Source organism: Xenopus laevis, chromosome 6S (assembly GCF_017654675.1).
Source record: "Xenopus laevis strain J_2021 chromosome 6S, Xenopus_laevis_v10.1, whole genome shotgun sequence".
Classification (NCBI taxonomy): domain Eukaryota; kingdom Metazoa; phylum Chordata; class Amphibia; order Anura; family Pipidae; genus Xenopus; species Xenopus laevis.
In genome coordinates, this window is record NC_054382.1 from 78,455,726 (window position 1) to 78,462,710 (window position 6,985).

Here is a 6,985-nt window from a genome sequence, read left to right on the forward strand (position 1 = left end):
TCCCCCTAAGTCTGTTGCAGATCAAGAAAGGCTTCTTCTGTACATACAATGTAAGAACAATTTAAACACAGAGGAGAAACGACTTGGTAATTTTTAGGAAAATGGCAGTTTATCTGTTGAGCAGACAGGCCTATCTTGGTGCGAGGGGTTACTAGGAAAGTATCTAGAAAGTTGTCAAAATCGAGTACAGTATAACAGAAAGAAAGTGCCCCACAAGAAAGGTCCCATCAAATGTAACTTGCTACATGTGGCCATATTGTAATTATGGTAGGGATGCACCGAATCTGGGATTCGGTTCGGGATTCGGCCTTTTTCAGCAGGATTCGGCCGAATCCTTCTGCCCGGCCGAATCGCATATGCAAATTAGGGGCGGAGAGGGAAATCACATGACTTTTTGTCACAAAACAAGGAAGTAAAAAATGTTTTCCCCTTCCCACCCCTAATTTGGATCTGCAAATTAGGATTCGGATTCGGTATTCGATCGCATCGCTAAATTATGGTTATCGCCTGGCTGGTAAAAATTATGTTTTATGCCAATGTTACTTTTACGAAAGATAGATAAAAAATATAGGAAAGCCAGTAATTATGTGGCAAATTGGCAACCACAATTGTAATTTTTACTATATGAATAATAACTAAGCACAGCTTTACTTTCATTTCTTAACTTGTAGCTAGCAGTCATTAATTCATTCATTTTAAATGACGTTGTTAGAAAGCTTTCAGGAAATATTGCCTTGTCAAATAAAACATCTAATAGTCAATTCACTTTTCTGCATATGAACTAATGTAGCAGATAAACAGGCAGGGCTCAGGGCAGGAACTACGGGTAGGCAGAAGAGGCATGCACCGAGAGCACAAAGCTTGGGGGCATCATTGTTTGCGCAAGGCTGCTTATGCGCGTCCTCATTTTCGCAAGCGCATTCTCGTTTACGCACGGACGCTCACGCCAGGGTCTGGGACGCACAGCCGGTGTTGCCTGGCAGTGGCAGGCTTAAGCCATGCCCTGTTCTTTCTTCCCTTAAAATGGTACCAGAGCTTTATTACATTCAGAACTGTAAACATGCCTCTGCCCCCAAAATCTATGTGACACTAAATTGGTTTTACTGAAAATGCACGTCATCATTAGGCTGCGTTTAACATAACAAACTTTATTAGTAATTCGACCAGAGATCAAAATACGTCCGTGCTGCTCGTCCACCTTAGTATAGCGTATGCGGGTTTTTTTGCATCCACTTAACATTCGCCGTGGATTCGCCTATTGGCTTAGACCGGTGTATGTGGACAAGGGGTTGCATGACTGTATATTATAGTATCTGACCATAACACAAAATGCTGATTATGATGGCAAATGAAAAATTATGGATAGAAAATCCAGCAACAAGAAATTACAGTCTAACTTGAATGCAATCTGCAATATGTCCCTGAATTTCACAAGATCTAACCCTTGTGTATATACAGTACAACTGTAATATCTTTCATTTGATGTAAGCATTGTCATTGATCACTTATGGCCAGCTGATACCCGCGGGCGGGTTGATTCGACCTCACACTGCTCCTCGCAGGTGGGCACCTTCAAATGCCGGCATCTGACGTCTGGGTTCCGGTTTGATAGTCTCGCGTCTGCTCGCCCCACCTCTTTTGTGACGTCATTGTGACGTCATTGGCGGGGCGGTCGGTGCGGGTCTATAAAAGGACCCCGGAAGCGTGGGTGAGGGTGGGCGCCGGTTGCAGCAGGGCGGGTTAGGGTTGTGTTGGTAAGTAATAGTAACCCAATAGGGTTGCCACATGGCCGGTATTTTACTGGCCTGGCCGGTAAAAATGATGGTTGATCCCAATGTTATTAAAAAAGATAAATATATAGGAAGGCCGGTATTTGTTTCCAGAAAAGGTGGCAACCCTACCTCCCAACATTCTGGAAATAAAAAGAGGGCCAAAAAAAAAAAGTGGCTGCGAGTGGCTACTTTATGCAGGAGTTGGGTGTCAGATAATCATTAACAGTTAGATCCAATTTATCTTCTGGGGGGCTCCTTTTACCTAGAAGATGTATTAGACCTCACTCTATTAAAATCACCAGACATCATGTCTCTCTACATGCAGGATTTATGCAAAAGGCAGTTATTTTGTTAGATTTTGTTTGTACTGGAATCAGATATTTGAGTGAGCTCTACTGCTAGGAAAGGAAGCCCCCTATAAGATATATTGGATCTAACTGTTAATGAGTATCTGACACCCAACTGCTGCATGATGAGAGAACGATAGTGCAGATAAACTTGATTATTAGGAATTGTTGGTCTTTAGTTGTGTGGAGATTTCTATATTAGGCATAATAATCATAAATAACCATCCCTAAAGGATTTTGTTTCTCTTTAGCTTTTACGCTTAACCTTTATATGCCAGTGTCATATAAAGGATGATTAAAATGGATGCCAAGAAGTATGATTTTCTTGGGGAATGTGTAGTGGAAGAGTTGATATTTGAGCTATGTGACAAGTGACTATAACTGAGAGACTGTATATGCAGGGAATCAAATGGCTTTTTACAGAACTCACATAAAAGTGAAACTACAAATAAATTACGAAAACATATTTTGTTTATTCTAAGATAAGCCATGTGTTGTAATATGATATGGGTTATATAGGACAGGTATGGCAAGAGGCGTCCACAGAGAATTTTCCAGGGGGGCCATGAGGGGCCCGCATTTACGGAACGCATTTTAGGACATCGTCAGGAGAACAAACGATCCTGCGTGCACTCACCTAATGAAGTAATATGTAGACTTGCCTCTTATTATACACTCACTGATCCAAAGAGGCTGCAGTCACACTTCTGTGCTGCCCACATACTGTATGCTGTTGCAATCTTCCCCCTCATGGCTCAGCCCTCCCTCCTCAGCCTTTTTCCCTCCCTCCTCAGCCTTTTTCCCTCCCTCCTCAGCCCTTTCCCCCTCCCTCCTCAGCCCTTTTCCCCTCCCTCCTCAGCCCTTTTACCCTCCCTCCTCAGCCCTTAGCCCTCCCTCCTTAGCCCTTGTCGCTCATCCCTCCCTCCTCAGCCCTCGTCGCTCAGCCGTCCCTCCTGAGCTCTCCCCCCCTAAACCTGCCTCTGTGCTCAAGGCTGACAACCCTAGTTCACAAGCTGAACGCAGAGCATGGAAGGCTGAGGAGGGAGGGTTGAGCTAAGAGGGCTGAGAAGGGAGGGCTAAGGAGGGAGGGCCAAGCCACGAGGGGGGAGATTGCAACAGCAATTGTGGGTAGCACGTAGGTGTGACTGCAGCCTCTTCGGATCAGTGAGTAAGAGGAGAGTCTGCATACCTGGAGAGTGAATGCAGGAGTGTGTGTGTGTTCTCCTGATGATGTCCTAAAATGCGTGCCCCTCCGTGCCCCTCCTTGCCCCTATCTGCGGATGCCCATGGGTATGGCATATGTTGTCCAGAAAGCTAAATTACAGAAAGAGCCTCTCCCAAAAACTCCTTTATAAGCAAATAATTCTAATTTTTATAAATTGTATCTGTAACAATAAAAGAGTATTTGAACTTGATCCCAGCTCAGATTTAATTAATCCTTATTGGAGGCAAACAATCATATTTGTTTTATTTCATATTTAAATTATTATTGTTTTTGTTTTAGTAGACAAAGTATGGATATCCAAGTTATGGAAAGATCTCTTAGCCAGAAAACCCCAGGTCCTGTGCATTCTGGATCCCATACCTGTAATAGCATTTCAGACATCAAAAGGAATTAAGTGGCAGGTTACATATTATATGAATAAATTATTTTTTTAGCCCCTACATTTGTTCCCCTGTATCCAACAAGTGACTGTCCTGTAATTTGTTTATGGTTTAGCCAGTTATTGTTTGCATGGGCATAGATAATATCACCCTCTTAGCTTGCATTGTTTGTGACTAGGACCATAAAGCTTGTGTCTGATCCATATCATATAGTGAGCCAGAGATTGTTCTGGCTTCTAGAACACATGCACAAATGGCTTTTATCTTTCCTTACCTAGGTTGAAATATGTAATATTTTTACATGTAGTTACAACCTTGTATTCCCTGTTCATATTTTTTTTTGCATTCCATATACCGGTACATGCTTATTTATCACATTGCCCATATTTACAAGTTTTTCCATTTGTCATTGCAGATTAAGCAGCGCAGCATAATTTAGACAAAAGGAATATATTCCCGGCGGTTGGAAAACATTACTTCTTTGATACTCATGCAATTGTACAGCTTCTGGAGTCTAATGGTAACTATACATCCCAAAATGTAAAGTTATGCGTTGAAATGTTTGCATATTTGAACAAAAAAAGCTGACTAAATCAGTTATTTTTCACCATGGATCTCTTAAAAAGGGCCCTTACTTAATATTGTAATCATATATTTCTATAATATATACATTCTGCTGTACAATTATAGTTCTCAGAAATCCCTTTTACCAGAGTACCGGTATATTTATATTTTTTTAAATATTGATCCAAAAATGTGTAAAGATCTGTGGTCTGTGTTTGGGATTAGGGAGGCCATTAAAGTGTCCTATGAAGATATTTTCAGAAGCTTGTTTTGTGGTAAACCCAAAAAGCTGTGTTGCTCAGGAATTTACTACTGTCATTGCCATCTCACTGTTCTGCTTCTGTTAACCCTGTTAACTTGTTTGATATAGATCTGTTCTAATCATATTTTCAATTGTTTCTCATATTGTTTTCCTCGCAATTATTAGCATTTCTATTCTGCATGTTGCATCTTTCAACTGGAAATGCTGTCTGGCTCATTGTCTAGTCACTGACCCAGGCAACCAAAATGTATATCAGCTGTAAGGTTTCAATTTTTATTTGTAATTGCTATCCTTTGGATTCAGGCCATCTCCTACCAACTTCCAAACTTAAATTAAGCCCTAGCAACCAAATAGCAGGATCAGACAATTGCCATTATAAAGATAGAGGAGCCACTTTTGCATTGTGTTATCTTTATTACCTCCCCCATTCTAATATCCCACATACATTGTTTGTTTATGTTGTAAATTCTCTGGCAAATTTTTCCCACTACAATTGTATGGGGAAATATTACTGTCAGTTTCCATTGCTCTGGATATAGTTTTTTATGGAAGCAACATAAAAATGTAACCCGAACTTATAACTGTGCCAGTGTTGTCTCAGATGGGTGAGGCACGAGTGTTCAAACTGATAACCATATGAGGCCTTGATGATAAAAGCCTGAGAACTTTGCTAAAGAGCCATTTCTTTTCCCTCTGATTTACAACGGAACTGTCTGTCTATGATGTTTATCTATAGTTTACCTACAGTGCTGTAATGCTCCCTTTATTGATAAGCATTTTGAAACTTTGCTAGTTCAGCATTTCAGCAGTGACATAGAGTTTATTTGATTAACAGAAAATATGCAATATGCATCATAACAAAATTAGACAGGTGCATAAATGTGGGCACCCCAACAGAGATATTAGATCAATACTTAGTTGAGCCTCCTTTTGCAAATGTAACAGCCTCTAGACGCCTCCTATAGCCTTTGATGAGCGCCTGGATTCTGGATGGCGGTATTTTTGACCATTCGTCCATACAAAATCTCTCCAGTTCAGTTAAATTTGATGGCTGCTGAGCATGGACAGCCTGCTTTAAATCATTCCATAGATTTTCAATGATATTGAAGTCGGGGGACTGTGACGGCCATTCTATTGTACTTCTCCCTCTGCACAAACGCCTTTGTAGATTTCGAAGTGTGTTTAGGGTCATTGTCTTGTTGGAATATTCAACCCCTACATAAATTCAACTTTGTGACTGATGCTTGAACATTATCCTGAAGAATTTGTTGATACTGGGTTGAATTCATCTGACCCTCGACTTTAACAAGGGCCCCAGTCCCTGAACTATTACACACAGCCCCACACTGCTTGATGGAACCTCCAGTAGGTAGCAGGTGTTTTTCTTAGAATGCAGTGTTCTTCTTCCATCATGCAAAGCAATTTTTGTTATGACCAAATAACTAAATTTTTGTCTTATTAGTCCAAAGAACTTAGTTCCAAAATGACTGTGGCTTGTCTAAATGAGCTTTTGCATACAACAAGCTACTGCTTGTGGCATGAGTGCAGAAAGGGCGTCTTTCTCATCACCCTGCCATACAGATGTTCTGTCAAATTGTGCTGAATTGTAGAACAATGTACAGATACACCATCTGCAGCAAGATATTCTTGCAGGTCTTTGGAGGTGATCTTTGGGTTGTCTGTAACCATTCTCACAATCCTCTGCATGTGCCGCCTCCTATTTTTCTTGGCCTGGGCTTTACAGTAACTGTGCCTGTGGCCTTCCATTTCCTGAATCCGAATCTGAATTTGTATATGCAATTTAGGGGTGGGAAGGGGAAAACATTAGGATTTGGATTCAGTTCAGCCGGGCAGAAGGATTCGGCCAAATCCAAATCCTGCTGAAAAAGGCCGAATCCCGAACCAAATCCTGGATTCGGTGCATCCCTAATTCCAATCAGCAAAATTACCAGGGTACCCACATTTTTGCACAGCCAGTTTTTCACATTTGATTGAATACCATAAAACTGAATACTGCTTCACTAAAAATCTTTGTTCAGAAAACACCCCAGTACTCAGATGTTCCTGTGAAATGAAAGACATACCATTGTTTTTTTGTTGTTGAAAGTGGAGTAAATTATTAGAAGATATAGTTGGTGAAACAGTCCAAGGTAGACGCAGAGCTTTGCTGCAAAAATAGAGAATTTTACTTACCTACTTGACGTAAATTCCTTTTCTTCTAGTCCCGACATGTCAGTACACATGGGCATTGCCCCTCCCAGACCTGGAGGTAGGACCTATAACATAGCCAATCAAAATGAATCATGACCTATAAGACCACATGACCTCCTCCTCACCACAGTTATACTTTTGCCATAGCAGTACAGTAACCAAAATAAATAATTGGGATGGGAAACCCTGTACTGACATGTCGGGACTAGAAGAAAAGGAATTTA